This window comes from Drosophila grimshawi, unplaced genomic scaffold (assembly GCF_018153295.1).
Source record: "Drosophila grimshawi isolate 15287-2541.00 unplaced genomic scaffold, ASM1815329v1 contig_1377, whole genome shotgun sequence".
NCBI lineage: Eukaryota > Metazoa > Arthropoda > Insecta > Diptera > Drosophilidae > Drosophila > Drosophila grimshawi.
In genome coordinates, this window is record NW_025062900.1 from 907,145 (window position 1) to 923,640 (window position 16,496).

At 37.9% G+C, this 16,496-nt stretch overlaps 1 protein-coding gene across 1 annotated transcript in view; it reads right to left on the reverse strand.

Moving 5' to 3' along the window:
* The window catches only part of LOC6562656, a 38,634-nt gene that overhangs the window by 14,549 nt on the left and 7,589 nt on the right, over positions 1-16,496 (reverse strand). The window lies entirely within an intron of this gene.

Genomic DNA, 16,496 nt, shown 5'->3' on the forward strand with positions numbered 1-16,496 from the left:
AGCGCATGCATATTTTTAATACTCTTACCAGTTATGGGCTAAGCGCCCCTAAATCCAAAAAGCTAAAAACAACAAAAACTAACAAAAAGAACTGTCAGCCTTTTGCCATATTTTGCATGTAAAATAGGAAGTGCAGTCGGGCATCAAACAAACCAAAAAACAAAAAACTTAAAACAGAATATAAAAAGAAAACTTCACTGCCGGCTGTCACATGAATTATGCTTGGATGACTGCATATGCAGCTACTGTTTTGCCCACAGCTCCGGCCTAGCAGGCCCCGGCCTCATCCCCGCCAGCCTGAACCGCTCCTGCTGCTGCTGCATTTGAAAGCGGCAATAGTACAAATCGGCTGAGCGTACAAAAAATGGCCTACAGCCGCAAAATCCGTTGAGTGGACAAACGTTACTGCAGTCCACAATTCAAAAATGGTCTGGCTCCAAATACTAGCCAAATAGTCGCCCACCCATCCAAAATGTGCAACGTCAAAGCGTTTAAATCACAAAAATTCTCATATTTGCTTTTACGACATTTTGGCGCGTTGAATTTTCACGTTTTTATGATTGCACGGCAATTGCAATTGCCGCAGCAGTTGACCGTAAAGAGCCAAAGCCAAGACTTGCCACCAATTGTGGTAGTTGCAAGTTGCCAGTTGGCAGTTGGCAGTTGGCAGTTGCAAGTTGGTCGTTAGCAGTCAGCATTGCCGTGACACGGGCACACCTACTTATTTAATATACCGCTACACTTTTCATTTCTCAAAGTCCCCAGTCCCCAGTCCCCCCTTGCGAGTGTGTGTCAAAGGTGAAAAAGCCAATGGGGGAAAGTTGAAAAGGCGCACAAAAAACAAACACACACACATATTACATTCACACATGTGTGTGACTGTGTGTCTGTGTATGTGTGTAACGTATACGCCGCGTGCGGCAAAACGCCACCCGTTGAATTTATCACATTCACATGCAAATTGCGCCAAACGACCTTATTATGCAAATTGCCAACTGCAAATGGAGAACGAAATTGATTTTCCTGCATTTCTACTACAATAACAACGACGACAACAACAAACGACAACAACAACAAGGACAACAACAGCAAGAACAACATATGAAGGAGTTGAGACTTGGACGCGCCCACATGCGAATGTGGATGTCGATGTGGCTTCCACTGACACTGGTACACAGCTCCTTGCTGCTGCTGCAACACTAAAAAAAATCGTCAGTAATTTGAGCAAATCGGCAGAAAAGTAGAAAGATTGTCTACATTTAAGAAAAAAAAATTCTAAAAATTACTAATTAAAATCAGATCATTTTTCTATTTTTTTAAAAATGTGGTCCAAAAGTAAGAAAATAAAACCCTGATTATGAGAAACATATTTTCTGTAAAGTAAGGTGAGTTACCCTAACTGAATTTATAAAATTCAGAGTGCTGTTTTTTTTCCTCAGTGTGCCACACACTGTGTGCTTTGCTTTGTGCCAGCGCTCAACAGTTTTGCAACATGCGGCAACCGCAGAGCGACAGTTCCAGCGACTACACCTTGCTACGGCGACAAATGGCAAATATATTGAGCTGTCACACGTTCAACCCACAGCCATGTTGGCTTGGCACACACACCCAAGCGCACACACACACACACACACTCAGACATAAAGTCAACTCATCAGATACTCAAAAGCACACATCTGAATCGGAATCGCTGTCGCGATTTCTATAAAGCATATAAAAAAGAAAGTTGCCAGCCAGACAATTGCTACAAAAAAAAAGATGCCAACCACAAAATGAGTCAGTTGTATGCGCGTTTTTCTGCTGCCTGCGTGTGTGTGTGTATTTTGGCCAACATATTTATGGCCCACATCATAAAGTATAACAGCAAAAATATATATATATATATTTATATATCTGTATCTGTATAAGAAAAGGATAAACAGCAAAGAAAGTCGTACATTATAAATTCATTTCCGTTTATATTATGCGAGTCTCTCGTTTGGTTTGATTTCATGATTCACTTTTGTTGGCGCTGACAAAAAGAAAGTGCCGCATAACAAAAAAAGTGGTTAAAATAGGCAATAAAATGTGCTAATAAGCACAAGATTTGTGTCACTTGAGCAGAAAGGATGACGAGGAGCCATCAGACAGGACTACAATATCAGGCCATTGCTCATTTGCATACTTCCCCGCCATAAATTGTGGCCTACTGCGAAAAGGTTTCGCCACTTAAACATACATATGTATGTATGTATGTACATATATTATTATTATTATTATGTGGTTGCGCTCTTTCTCCAAATTTAGATTTCATTTATGAGGTGTCCAAAGTTTGACAATGCAATGGAATATTTAATGTGGAATAATTTATGCTAAAATTTACTACGAAGTTTCTTTTCTATCTATTTTACATTTAAAAGTCAAAAATATACGTATTAATAATAAAAGTTAAGAGCTTACCCTTTCACACACGAATTAAATTTTCAACGCAAAGGAATATTTTATATTCTAAAATGAATTTCTAAATTTATTAGACAAAGAAATACTAAGTCTCATTTCTTTCCTTTTAACCTTTAAAATACTCCTTTAAATATTTGGCGAAGATAAAATTATATTGTATGATTAAATAAATTAGCCTTTTCAGAAGAGAATCGCTAAATAAAGCAACGGAATGTTTGATATGGAACAATTTTTTTAAATGTATTAGACTATGAAAATATCAAGTTTCTATTCTATTTTATATTTGAAAACCAACATAACAAAAAAAAATAAGTTTGAATAAATAATAAGGCATAATGTACATGTGACGACAATCTGGCCAATGATCCAGAAAGATCTTCAACTTCTATCTACATCTGATATCTTCTTGCCTTCAGCAGACCTTCGTTGAAGTCAAGGGCGGACAGGTGGCACGTTTGTTTCCTGCCACCGGGCAGCCTTCAGCTAAATGCGCCTTAATTGCAGTTAGCTGACATTTGACTTTATAAATTGGCTTGGCTGTTTGGCGTCTCTTTTTGCGTATTTGCCCGTTGTTTTTTTTTTCTTTTTCTTTTCAGTGCAGTGCTAGCTCTGCGTAAATGGCGTGTATCCTTCTGCTGTTATCCAGTCCACGCCTCCTGCGTCTCCGACTCGACACGAGTGTGGCACAAAAAACGCTTCAAGTGAACGACGGCAGCAGCAGCAGCAGCAACAACAACTGACTGCACATTAAAAATTAAAAGAGGCGACGACGAATTCTTGCCAGGCAAAGCCAAGGAAAAAGTTGAGCCGGAGCAGTAGCAGCAAAAAAATAAAGAAACTCAGAGCGAAGAAGCAGCAAAGTAATTTCATGCATCGTTTAATTTTCATTCGGGTTTAATTTGTGCAACGTGCCCCAAAACCCCACCCAACTGCTTGCTACACTTGACAACACAACCACCAAACACCAGCACTCATATCATACAAAAGCAGTTGTTGTTGTTTTTATTCTTATTATTTTTGTTATTGTTATTGTCGTTGTTGTTGTCGTTGTTGTTGTTGTTGTTAAAATGTTGTAATACCCCATTTAGACCTAATACCCGACAGCCACTTCCAGCATCAGCTCACAATTGAAACGGCAAATAAAATAAATGCCAACAGACAGACAACTAAACAAAAGTCACACTCAAAGAGAACACCCACACACACACACACACACACACGCACACTCCTACGCACATAGTCTCCTACACACACACACACACCATCACACAGCTGAAATTGACGCCCCACATTTTGAGACAAATAAAATTAAATGAAGCGCACCCGAAAATGCTCATTCCTTTGGCACTGCTGTCAGGCAACCCTTTTGCTGTGTTTCCACTTGCCAACATTCGGCGATTTTTCCATGAGTTTTCATTAGATTTTCAATTTGTATTTTAAGTGCAATTTTGTCAACAACATCTTTTTGCACAGTATTATATAAATTATTATGAAATAGCTTTGGATTTTTGTTGCTTGTGCGACGCAGTGGAAACATTTCTCATTTCAGCATCGCTAAGCTCACATCTGCATCCAAAAATTCCTTATAACATTTAGTACATTTAATTTGGCTTCCGTACTGATACAATTTTACAATTTTACTATGTAATTTATCTGCAATTTTGTCAATAAAATCTTTTGTACAAAAATGCTTAAATTATTATGATATAGGCTCAGATATTTGTGGCTGATGCGCAGTGGAAACATTTCTCATTTTAGCCATAGCTCTGATGTAGCTTAAATTCCTTACTTAACTGAAATTTTGTATATAAGATATTTTGTATAAACATTTTAAATTATTATGAAATAGCTTAAGATTCTTGAGGCCGATGCGAAGCAGTGGAAACATTTCATATTTTATTCCTCACACATCTGCCGCTGTCTCGCGCACCAAAATTCTTTTAATATATTTAATGCAGTTAACTTAATTGGCGCAACCCCCTCCTGCAAAATCCAACCTGCACGGTGCTTGCACCCCTTTTAGCCGTGTAATTGAAATATTTATAGTTGCCGCTTTGCGTCTGCCACGGGGCAGAGCAACTTTTATCAGCGCCTCGCGGCACACTTAAAAACAATTTTTAGCGTAGCTCCTCATTTCACTATCACGAAACATTTCGGGCCAACAAATTAAGCCCTTTATTTGCATAATTGAAAAACATCAAGCTGAAGCTGCCAGCCAAATATCAAAATGGCCTGTGGCATTTTTTTTTTTTTCATTTCTACCTTCTTGCCGGGGCAGCTTGTGTGCGGGGGTGGGCGCATTTGTCAAGCAATGGGCCAACTGTCGCCACATTTTAATGTGCCATTGCCTCCGGGGAGCTATTTAACATTTTTCCAACACTTTGATAATCGCACTTTGCGGCCAGATTAATTATTTACGATGCCGGCGCTACCTGAGCGACAACGCCTCGTTTAACCCGCAGACCAACAAAACGACAGCACAACACACACACACACACACACACACACACAACACTCACACACACAACACACACCTGTGTGTGAGGCAGACAAAGACAAAGCGCTGTGAAGTTGTTGTTAAATCTTGGTTAATGCCCAAAAAGCGACTCAGGCCACGGCGCTCAAGTATATTTGTCGCCCGGTCTTAAGAGATTGCGGCGCACAATTTTCCACGCCTACCCCTCAACCCTCAGTCACAACCCCTCCTACCCCTGTGGCACTCACCTGCACCTGAAGCCAATTCCACTCCAATTGCGACGACATCAAAGCGCAAAGCGGAGTCAGCGTCAGAGTCAGAGTCAGAAGCCAAAAGGCAAAGTAACAAATGCCATTGCGACACGGCTCGCTGACTGTTGTTGCCCCCAGGGTTGGAGGTTTAAAAAGGGGGCTGGGAGTTGCTTTAAGAGGGGGAGGGCGGAAAATTTACTTGGCTACCTTGTCGCTTAAATGGGCGACAGTTATCAAATGTAATATTTCAATTGTGTGGAGCTTCAAGTGGCGCTAAATTGAAAAGAAACAAAACGCCGCTCGCCGCCGAGTCGCGTCTTATCACAAGCGCCGAGCTGCGTACCATCTTTTTTTTTGCCCAGCTATCTGGGGGGCGTGGCATGGCGTGGAAGTGCAACTGGCAGCTCTGAGCCCCTTGAGCCAGCATCAGATTGTGGATGTGGACAGGAATTACAGTCGAGAGTGCTCGACTCTGCGTTACCTTGTAGCTGAAGAATTCTCGAAAGTGTATCAGAAAAATGTATTTTCAAATTTTAATTAGGAATTAATATGGAATATAGAATTAACACAGATAAGAAAATTAATGCAGAGTTTGTTCATTATTTCGTAGATATAGGAATAGAGTTCCAACTCAACAAAAAACGATTGAAACCTGTCTCTCCCAAAATATACCTCTAAGTTCTACTACAGAAGTACTTTATGAAAACCTGCATAATATCGTTGGAACTATGACTTTCTATAAGCGTTTCTAAAGCCGTGTTTTTCTAGAAATGTTAGAGAAAAAATAAATGTAGCTAGTCTTAATGCGGAATTAATATAGGTAACAAATCCAGCATAACATTAACTCGGGAAGTCGGAAAGCTTGTATTAAAAAACATTGAAATTGGAATTTTAAATGTTGTAAAATTTTAGCTGGAGGCCATAGAAGTCATGCTATAACTACGCTTTTATTCAGATTGCTCAGTTTATAACTGCACTTTTGCCGGTACATTTTTTTATTGAAGATATGGAATTTGCAGCTTTAACATTTTTCTCCAAATTTATTTTCAAATTTCAATTCACAATTTATATAGCGAGGTGTAAGACTTAGTATATAATAGGGATCGGAACACTTTGAGCGAAGATTTCATAGCTTAACGTCGTACAGGGTATTTGAGGGTTGTGCCGAATACTTCGTTGTGGCAATACTCGCGCATGCAATGATTTTATAAGGCAAAGCCCAGTTTAACAGCCAAATTAATACGCTTAATGCAATCTGTGGCACATAAAGGTGCCTCAAAGTGATTCAAAGTGGCGTCCGGGCAACCCTCTGACTTTGCCTCAGTTCATTTACCGTTTCCTTTGCCTTTGCTTCTACCTTTGGCAGTCGCTTAATAATCTTGGTATAGAGTGCGCGGATTATGCACATCATGCTCTAGAGTAGGGCTAAGATGGACTTAAACGTCTTCTCATTTTGCCAGTGAATAGTCATGTTAAAAGCGGCTTAAATTTACAAGAGCTCAACGAGGGGATACAGTCAAAAAAACCTCTTCCTTATTTTCAGAAAAGCTCCCCGAAAATAAGAAAGTTTTACTTATTTTTTGAAATTAGAAAGGTCTGCCGTAAATCGACAGTTGCAAAAATAGGTTGCTTATTATTTTTGACGAATATTTTTTTCTAAAAGTAAAAATTATATATTAAAATATTCAATTTCGATTTGCGCTGCGATTTTTTTTTCAAGTGTACGAATAGAGTTGCCTGAATGTTTTAACAGCAATTCATTTTAATGAGACAGCACAACAATTTGGTATAGCAAAGTGGATTTAATTATACCCTAACCCTCAGACTTTGTGTATTTATAGATATATAGTATTTGCTAAACCAAACCGATTACCAAAATAAAACAAAAAAGGATGTATCTGAATTCTGAATAAATCCAAACGTTTGGCATACAAATTCGAGTATGGAGTTGGGTAAAAGAAGATTAAATTTAAATTAAACATTCATTATTCATCTCTTTAAGTGCAGATGCCAAAACCATTCTATATGTACTATATATAATACCTTGAAAGACTAATCCTGACCAACATACATTGCCATGTGCCCAAAATTTAAAAGAATATTTAATGCCCCTGGCCGACTTAGCTAACTTAGCTAACTGGGTAAAAGCAAAACTATTTCAAAATAAATACATTTGCATGTAAGAGTGGTCAAAACTTACGCTTGTGTGGGTGTGTGGGTGTGTAGGTGTATACAGGTGTGTGTGTGTACCTGATGTGTGTCTAAATATACCAGTTTAAATAAAAGGCCAAAGTGAAACGCCTGACTTCCTCTGTTTGGCTGCTTTTGCTGCTTCCAACGAAAAGTGCTACCGGCATAATTTGCAGCACTTCCTTATATTCAAGTTTTTGACCCACCCTACGCCAGGGTCGGGTAGGGTAGGGTAGGGTGGCCGTACAGCTGGCACTGGCACACCTTGGCCAACAAAAAAAGAATGAAGAAAAAAAGGCCGACTTTGGACTGTGGGACATTATCATGCTTATAGCCAGGCTCCGCCTGCGGATCAGGCTCAGTCCATATTCATGCCCATGCCAGATAATATATAAACATATAAATATATATATATATATATATATATATATATATATATATATATACATACATATGTATATATATGCTATTATACTTGTACATTTCTTTCGCACAGCACGGCTTCATAAATAATTCAGTGGACCAAGTCTGGCCTGGGGGCGCTTTAATGAGGCCAAAATGAATGAAGATTGGCAGCCTGGCCATCTGAAGTTTAAACAATTTATGTAACTTTCATAAGTTGAACAATTTGAAATTTATGAAAATTTTGCCATGCACATAGACTGTTAGACAGAGCGAGATTGTGATAGAACGAGAGAGAAAAAACAGGAAACAGAAGATGAGCAAATTAAAATTGGACCTGAAAATCAGACAATGTCCCAAGGCTTCAACTTTCGCATGTGGCAAGAGTTGAAGTTGAAGTCGTTTTGCTTACATCCTGCGCATCCCAAAGGTAAATACGCAGCATACAAAACGGGCTACACTCAGGAAAAACTCTTTTCTTAAAGTCAGAATTAGATTCGATTTTATGTTTTTCCTCAACCTCAACGCAGCAAAGATCCTCACATTCGTGTGGGTTGATGGAAGAGCTATAGCCTCAGAACGGGGCACAATAGATCAAATAGGTTGCGGTACACTTTCCCCCCAATAATAATAATAATAATAATAAATTATATTTTTTATGATCTACCTCAAATCTTTATATAAGTGACATTTTAAAATAATAATCCTTTTTAATAATATAAGCAATGCCCTTCAAATTAGACAACTATTTTTCTAAATTGTAGAAAATTATACGCTGGTATTAAAAAGCTCATTCTTAGAAATATACTTTCTGTATAGTGAGGTGAGTTACGCCTGGCGAATCTACAAAAATGCAAAGCAATTTTTTTTAAGTGTGGAAAGAGTCTGTCTACCGGAAATAAGCCAGAGCTAGCTAGGCGGGGGGGTCGTTGAAATGCCTGAGAAAATCAATTTCGTATAAAAATTCAAGCAAATTTTATGCGAACCTTTTGCTGGAGCTCAAGTTATTGGCAATATGTCTGGACTGCTGTGTGTGTGTGTGCAAATATATGCAAAATAGATGTGTGTGTAACAGTTAGTCGTTGCTTGTGTGTGTGTAGGTGTGTGTGTGAACTTAATGATTATGCAAATTGGCATATAAATCGATTGCCCATCGCCAGCAATGCGAGCAATGCCACAAATTGATGTTAGTTCGACAACGGCGACAGTTTTAACCGGAGCTGAAGCTGAAGCCGAAGCTGTGAGTGGACCGCAGGAGGCGACCAGCTGGCAACTGCTGCTGCTCATACCCCAAGTTGTGGCATGCCCCTAATGGCTGTTGAGCTCGTCAACGCACTATAAAAATGTCATTATCAGTGCAAAAGTTTTGCTTATATCAAGCATCAAGTGTACAATAATTTGCATATTTCGCCAGGGCACAAGACGCACATGGAGAAGTATATAAGAGCGGGTGGAGGAAGAGCCAAGGACAAAGAATCAAGGACCAAACCATAACGGCATCGTCTGCTTCTGGCGCTCAACTTGAAGTTGAAAAATGAATAATGAAAAATGAAATATGAAAAACCAAAGACAATTCAATTGCCAACTCATCAGTGGTCGAGACTGACTGCTAACTGCCCGCTTACCATTAAATTCAAATATCGATCAATTTATCATAAAAGCCCAACACAAAGCAATAAGATTCTGTCCAAATAGTTTCCTTGCCCCAGTTTAGAGCTGTGGCCAGTTGCAGGTAACAATGGCATTTGCAACTGCCGCATTTGCAACAACAATAGCAACTAATGCTGGTGCTGATGCAGTTGACAGGATTGATTAACTTGGCTAATGAACTTATTAACAGTTTGACAAATCGAAGGCCCCACAACGTTCCACGTATGCCAATTTAACTGTGTTAACCATAGCTTTATCAAAACTGTGTGCTTGTCAAAATTTAAATACCAAAGAATGATTTTAACGATGGTCAAAATGTACACATCCATAACTTTGTCAAAATTAAACCGATTTTAATAAATGAGTGCTTTTTGATTATGGTTTGGCTTCCAGAATAATTCTATAGTTGAAGTTTAAAACGCGATTCTTGATCGAAGTTCATATTAAAATTATAGCCACGGGTCAAAACTGTCCAAAAAAATTACTGATTTTTATGAACATGGCTTTTTTAATGATTCGAGCTCTGGAAAAATACTACATTTAAATTTGGAAATACGATTATTGCTCAACATTCATTCTTAGCTGAAAAATCAGAATTTGTCAAAAGTATAAATTTCATCTGTTTTAACTTTGACAAAACTCATGTCATTTTCAAAGTAATAAAAATCTACGCAACAGCGACAAGCAAAGAAAGAGAGGACAGAGAGAGAGAGAGAGAGAGAGAGAGAGAGAGAGAGAGAGACAGGACGGAGCCAGACTTTTGAGTGGTATATATTACATTCGATTCCCGTTTCTAAATATATTTCACTTCTAAGAAGAACCAAATTGTGAATGTGAAATTGTGCAAAAATGTTTGCCACAAATTATTTCACAGTATCAAATAACTTTCATTTGAAAATGTGGTAATGCATTTGCAAAATGTATCTTTGAACTGAACAATAAACATTAATTTTTGTTTATCATCCACTTGGCGCATAATTAAAATATAAAAAAGCATAAAATCAACAAATATGCCAGAACGCATAAAAACAATAACAAAAGTAATCAAAAAATGGGGCTCTTAACTGTTGTTGTTGCTATTGTCGCTGTTACTCTTGTTGATGTTGTATTTGTATTTGTATTTGTTTTTGTTTTTGGGCTGGCTGATATTGGGCCGAGCTCAGCAGCTGCTTTTATAGCTCATAAATTTGTAAGATGCTGTTTTCGCAATGGCAAAGGCAAAGGCAAAGCCATCGGCACTGGGGCAAAGTCAAGACATCCGAATTCATTGCTTTTTGCCAACACACAATATATATATATATATATATATATATATATATATAAATGTATATAAATATATATGTTTATTTTTGTAAATATTTTCATCCTTTCGCTGGGGTGGTCTTGGCATATAAACGCTGGCCTGGGTTAAAGCCAAATCAATACAAAATTGATGAATACAAATGATCATAAAAAACAATAAAAAGCAATGCCAAAAGGCATCTGCAGTTTGCCAGCAAGAAAACAAAGCAAAGCGCCAAGAAACGAGGCCAACATCCAGCTCCGAGCTGAGGGAGCTGTTTTGGAGCCTTGTCCTGATTTGGTTATAAAAATCCCAGCCACGTATTTTGTCTTGTTTCTTGCGATTCGCTTTTGGAGGCATAGACAAAGAGGACTCCGTCAATTTGGTGGCTAAATTTTTGCGGCACGCTTGTTTTCCACACAAATGCATTTCACTTTTCATTTATGTCTGCATTGGTTCACATGATTCTTTATAATCGTCATCAGTCACTCATTTGAAATTAATTTCGCGGAATAAAGCTGCGGGACAAGCGACAAGTTGGAAACCTTTAAGGTGCACTCACAAAAAAAATTCGATGGGTTTTCTTAATTTTCAAATAATTTCTACATAAAACTAAATGTTTTTCCAAAAACTAGAAGAGTTTTTCCCCAAATTGAACAACAGTCTTTAAATTTCAACAAACATTTTCAGATTATTTTTAAGAATCGTATCCACACCTATAAAAATAATTAATTTAATTAACTTAATTCATTAATTAATAACATAAAGGCCAATATAATAATACTACTACGTATACACACAGAAAAACAACAACATAGAAACTAGACATATTTTTGTCTAAATTTTTGCACAACAAGTTGGAAATGTATTTCGGAATATTAAAGTGAGTTATGCTTGGCATCAGAAGTACTCCTAAAATGTAGGACTATTTATTTTGGAGTGTATTCGTGCTTGTTGCAGGTATGCGTTCGGCAACCCAGTGAGCGGTAGCCGTTGCCGTAACGGTAGCTGTAGTTAGAACCGTAGTCGGAGCCGTAGTCATTGCTTCGTTTGATTTCAAGCGTATCGTCGTTTATCGGCGCCATCTAAGTACACATTCTCAAGCATACACACACACACACACACACTGGAGATATGCAAGAAAGAAATGAAGTTTAAGTAAATATGCATAGACAAATAAATACACACACATACACATACACTGACACACACTTAAATGTATATCAGAGAGACAGACATGCCTTTGACGGGAAATTGATTTCAATCAATCAAATGTTGTGATTACTTTACTCGAGTGCCACACACACGCACATAGAGATCTTCTTCTTCCTGTCTCTGATTTTCTTGTGGCTGTTTGCAAGCCATTAGCAATAATTTACTTAAAGGCTTAAGTGAAATTTAAGACAGAGTCGCACCCAACAGATATCTATCTGTGTACAAATCGATGTAGGTAAATACGAGCGATAGGCAAACATTGAAATATTCAACTTAACACTGTCAACTTTTATAGATACTGAACGCATTAAAAATGCGTTAAAAATGGTATAATTATTTTGTGGCAAAGTATGTAACGCGCAATAGGAATATTCTATTGGTTGGGATCAACAATTGAGACTAGAATATAAATTCTCATATATCCCAAGCAAATCAGGCTTATTTAAAACTACCGATAACTGCACCAGTTTCCCAAATATCGATAAATATCGATTTCAGAAAGCAATAAAACCATAAGTTGTAGTCGAGTTGACTTAAATAAAACATGCTTACTCCTTCTTACACAAATTAGTGAGCTCCGCCTAATTATCTGAAACGCACTTAAATTGCAACTTTAAATCGGCTTACGAGTTTGTGTAATTTAAATCCAACCGATTTACATTAATATTGTAGCCGATGATTTATGAGTATGTTGTCACATGTTATTTACATGCTTATTGTTGACATATCCCCTTCGGCGACTTCGTGCAACTCTGTGTGCGCACAGAGAATAAGTCAAAGGCCAAGCTCGTTATGGATGACATTAATTTAATTTATTAAGTGATGCGTACAAATATTATTGATAATTAACTTTTCGCTTCTCAAGCGATGTAAATAAAAACGGAATAAAAATAAAATCAGTTAATATTCAGAGGCAGACCGGGTCAACAGAAGCAGAGTCGCAGTTTCGCCATCGCATCGAATATTTAATATTTAATTAAGCTGCGCGCGCATATTAAAATTGCATTAAAAATAAAAATTATTATTTTTATTTCAATGGAAATGGAATGTGCAGTGCAGAATACATCTGCAATATTGAATATGTTGCCCAGCGAGTGAATAACTGAATAACTGAATATGGAATCTCTTCGCGGAACGAGGCCAAATGAATGAATGCTTAAAAAACACCGACGCACAAGCCCGAAAAGTAGTTCTCCCTATGGGGGCAATGAGGGGAGTCCACTCTTTTCAATTGCACCATTGCCCTTGGGCGTAGAGGGGATGAGGGCGGTTGACTGACTGTCAAAGTTATTGACAGCTGTAAAGTTTGTCTCCGCATCATTTGCCATCTTTTTCCCTCAAATATGCATAATAAAAATGCGAAAATTCAATTAAAATTTCATGATATGCACAAAGTGGCAGAGCTTGCAGCTAAAAAAGAGAAACCAAATATCAAGCACACACACACACACAAACTCATACACACACACACACTCTCAAAAATAACAACTGGAATATAAAAAAGTTTGCCAGCGCATAAAAATCGCGACAAATGCACAAAGTCCAAATGTGCGGCCTGAAATTGTCGACTCTTGTAATGAAAGCAGCTGCAAGCACACACCACACCCACATCGACACACACACACACACACACACCCACACATACAACGCTCACAGAGAGACTACATAGTGTATACATGAGCGTATTGCGGCCATTGGCAGCTCTGTGGCCGCACCAACTGCACACAAGTGCTGCGCACTTGGCAGAAACATAAAGAATACCCTGCAATCCCAGCAGTGGGGTTAACCAGACTAGAAGTGCATTATGTAAACAAGCATGCAGCATGTCTCTTAAATCAAGTAAATATATTCCATTTTATTCAAGAACTTGAAATTTTTCATAATAATAAAGTCAAATATTAAGTTACGAATTAAATGATATAAAATTAAAAGGAAGTCAATTAAAAACTTACAGTGAAAAATGAAATTAAAATGGGGTATATAATACAACACAAAAAAAAAAAAAACGCAAGCGGATCAAAAATGGTTAAACATCATTAGCTAAGTAAAACGCAACGAAAAAAGTTTAAAAGGGATGTCGAAAGAGAGGGATAAGAATTGAGACAGACAAAAAAGATATAGGAAATTACGTTAATCAGTGGATTAAGGTAAATTTACCAAAGTTAAGCAAACTTAGACATTTCCGTGAATTATGCTGGTGTGAAAACTTTTAGTACATTAATTAATTACTTAAGAATATTCTTCGCTGGCTACAGGCCAAGTATATTTGTATTTTTTAAATACTCCTCCATATTTCGAAATCCGTAGTGATTAATTTATTGTGCTATTTTATTTTAGAGTTGAAGAAAGTTACTTTTGTTAAATAAACAAAATTCACTGACAAGTAGAGCATTTGGTATTCTGCATAAAGAAGCATTTCATCACTTTTTTTTATTATATTAACTTCTACATTTTTGCTTTTGGCATAATTTGCGCCACAATTTTAGTGCTGAGTTTTGCTTTTTGTCCGACTACAAAAACAAAAAGCAAAAGCAATGAGCTGAAATGGGGGATAAAGGGAAATAACACTTTAAATGATGGCCATAATTTAGCTAACAACTTGTTGTTGTTGGTGCTGTTGCTGTCTCTTTGCAGCTGCTAATGCTGCTTTATTGTTATGGATACATTTTTGGCAGTGCTTTGGACTGCCGCACATTATTCGCACATATGATGCGAGCGAGCACTCAAATGAGTCTCCGAATGAGTGTGCGAGTGTGAGTATGAGTGTGAGTGGTAGTCATATGCATATGCAAATACTGATGTTAACAGCATGTTTGGAATGCTAATGCTGTGCCACTTTGTCATAAATCCTGGCCACAAATCTTGCAGTGACCTTTCAACTGTCGGCCATAAAACTACCGCATTGGCTACTTTCCCCAACTTTAAGATAAGCACGACTTAACCCATCTCTCGTATATCACCATCAACGGCAATGGACAGCCGCCCATTGATTACCACTTACCAAATAAATTACTCGACCAATATTTCGCTCCAAAAAATAAAAAAAATATACAGCAAAAAGAGAGAAAAAACTTTCTCTTTATAACTTTCACTGTTGGATTTTGAGTTTCAGTTGCCAGTACTCAGTCGTGCTGCATAGTTCTCAGGTCATCGCAATTTTTCTGCTCTATTTGCGCTCGTCTATTGCCAAAAATTCAGTGCAAGCACCTAAAACTAACATCGAGCTGCCATCTGCCATTTGCCATTTACCAGTTTGAAGGCGCTTCCAAAAGTTGCGCTCGACTGCGCTGCTTTTAGGGGCAAGAGTGTTGGAGGCATTTCGCAGACAGCTCCAGCTCCGTGCACGATTTCCCATCCCCATTAGCACCCAGCGATGGGCACGTGACAGCCAGCCAGCCAAATCCTGTGCGAAGGACTAAGAACAACTCACACACAGATAAAACTCTCTTTTATCTGGGAAAAAAAACATTGTTCTATTTCAGAATTCTCTTTAAAGTGCCAACTTTCACAAGTATTTATTTTTTCGTATTTGTTTATTTACTTAGAGATGTGAATTATTCCTTGCCCACAACTTTAAAGATCCTGGTACGCAGTTATATTCATTAAGCCATCGATTTTTTAACATTATAAGATATCAGCAAATAATGGACATTGAGTAAATAATATATTTGTATTGGGTTGCATTACTAGCTTCAGCTCTTGGATTAATGTGGTCTTTTTTTTGTATCACGCTGCCATCTCAAAGTGCTCCATTGGCCGCGCTAAAAAGTATGCTACAATTTTCTTTAACTTGTGTGAACATATTTAGGAGCGTTTTTTGTTGCTCTTTGTTTGCGTTTCAGGAATTTGCTCGAGCAAATGACAAAATGAAAATATTTCAGTTGCGCAATGCTTTGTGTTGCCTGTGTGTGTGTGGATGTGTGTGTTAGTTTTTGTGCAGAGCGCATTAAATAGACAAACAGACACACACTTGAGCAAATCGATTGAATTGTCTTTTCCGCTTATGTGAGCTGCTTACATGGCTTAAGCTAAGCGCTGATTCGCCAGAAAAAAAAAACAATTCCGCTCGCATTTGTCATATTTGCATTGAATATTGCAAATAGCTCGATAGTTTGCTTTAGCTAATATTTAAATAATTTAAGAGAGAGAGAGCTGGCCATTTTTGGCCAGGGGTAACAAATCAATTTGCAGCTGGCCCTGCGGGGTCATCGCGGCGACCTGAAAAGCCTTTTAGCCTTAACATTGCCTTTTCTGGTTCATTTCTGGTGTCGACTGCTGATTATTTTATGCCTGCCTCTTAACTGACTGTGGACTGCCGACTTGGTTGATGGTTGACTGTTGACTGGATTCATCTTGTTGCTGCTGTTGTTGTTGATGTTGTGGGTCTTGTATTTTTTGATAAATTTACCATATCGTTGGCGACCCTTTGGGCTGTGTTCCCTTTTTAGCATTTTATACATGTTGATGTTCTTTTTTTTCTTCTTTTTTTGCTTTTTGCTGGAGTTCGGGTTAACTGCACAAATTGTTGTAATACAATATTTTTGCCATTAGGCAGCCAAATGGGCAAAAATGCGACCAGTTACTTTGTTTG